Source organism: Merops nubicus, unplaced genomic scaffold, assembly GCF_000691845.1.
Source record: "Merops nubicus isolate BGI_N331 unplaced genomic scaffold, ASM69184v1 scaffold15934, whole genome shotgun sequence".
Taxonomy (NCBI): Eukaryota; Metazoa; Chordata; class Aves; order Coraciiformes; family Meropidae; genus Merops; species Merops nubicus.
The window spans coordinates 5,349-7,239 of NW_008603766.1; positions in this window are offsets into that span (position 1 = coordinate 5,349).

Here is a 1,891-nt window from a genome sequence, read left to right on the forward strand (position 1 = left end):
CATAAGTTGTTGCAAGTGTAAGTGTGTTGAAAGTGTGAGTGAGTTTCTGCACCATACCAGCTGTAGGTGGGAACACTGGTGGTCACCATTAGCTGCTGAGGGACTGCTCACTGCAGGGTAAAGGGGCACAGAGGAAATGTGAGATGGATGGAGAGCCACCCCCCTACCTCCTGCCTACCTCCCTGAGGGATACTTGGCTAAGAATGCAAACATTTTCAGTCCAAAGAACAAGCAGTGTTAGCAGGATTTGGTACACTCTCATTTTACTCTGCATCTCATGTTAGGGTTCTCGCTTGTCCCCAGGGACAGGCAGGAGGTGGGGTGGTGGCTGGCCAGGGTAGAAAGGGATGTTCCACGCCATGCACCATGTCCAGGTGAGGATGCCTGGGCAAGGAGCCTGGTCCTTGCAGAGCAAGCTTTGTCTCTGCTGAGCTCAGCTGAGGTAAGTCACGTGGGGGAAAAAAAATAAAGGTTTTTCTCTTTGTTTTCTGGTCCCACAGGAGAGCCACAGGGCAGGTCTGTGACTGACACACCAGAGCACCATGGCACTGGTACAAGGTAAGAGGTTGCAGGGGTGAATTCTGTGAATGCAAAACCCAGGGAGGTCATTATGGCATTGAAACCTGAACCTGGCTGTCACTCAACCACTCCGTCCTCCTCCAAATCCCTCTCCTAAACCCAGTGCTTTGCAGCCAGCCTTCCAGGCTCTGCTGGCCACCAGTCCACAACCCACACGCTGTTATTTGGCTGCAGGAATTGAGGATTTAGAAGCAGTGTCCATGAAAGCAAGTGCATCTCTAGGAACTACTGTTCTGGTTGTGTCAGCAAAGCCAGGTAACAGTCCTGGGGAAGCAATACTGCAAAAAGAAAATAATTCAAAAATTATATTTTCTTCTTGGTGGTGGCTGGCAGACATCCAGAGTTTCTGTCCAAGAGGGGTTAAAGCAAGGATGATTTTCCTCTTCTAATTCAAAGCCCCTTATTAGAGCAGGTTTAAGAGGCAGCTGACTCAGAGTTAGGAGGGTAGGAATGAGGCGTTCAAATTCCTCCAGTCACCTCTGACCTGACCACAGAGGGGAGGGGAAGAAGAGAAATATCTTCTTGCTGCAGGCTCCCCTGCCAAAGCCCCAGCTGTCCACAGCTCAGCTGCTGGGGCAGCTTCTCCTGCCCAGCTCTGGGCTCTTGTCTGTGCCAGGCTGTTAAAGCAAGGGTGTGATTTCAGATGGGATCCCATCTCCAGGGAGGAGGGCAGATAAAGGGCCCTGCTTTGGGTCTGGGAACTCATTCAGCCACTCTGTAGCATATTGCAGATGCAAGCCCTGTGCAGTTGTGAGGCAGAATAAACACAAGAGTTTTCTCCAAGGCACTTGACAGAGCAAGTGTTGGAGTTATTGATTAAAAGACTATATTCTGATTACATGTACAGTACAGCAACAAAGTGATTTTATACAGTACATGCAGACTCTGAAGTTTGAGGATGAGGTATTTACTGCCTGTACAGTTGTGTGCTAAATTATTGGCAAGCAGAAGCACAGATGGCTTTCCCTGAAGATCAGGCGTCACATGCCACGAATTATCTGGGAAATTGTCATTTTAAAAATAACTCTGGAACAAGTGCCAAGCTGAGAGGGATATCAGTGTCTAATAAACAGATATAAACACAGTAATGCCCCAAAGTAAAATATGTTTGAATTAAAGTATGTTTATATATAGCATATATATAACACGTATATATATAATGTATATATAACACATATATGTATAACATACATATTATATATATAACATACATAGCGTATATATGTATATATAAAACAAGGAATAAAGCTTTTCATACTGATTTCTTCCTTCTCATCAGGAAATTCAGATGATGGTTTTGATGCATTTCAAG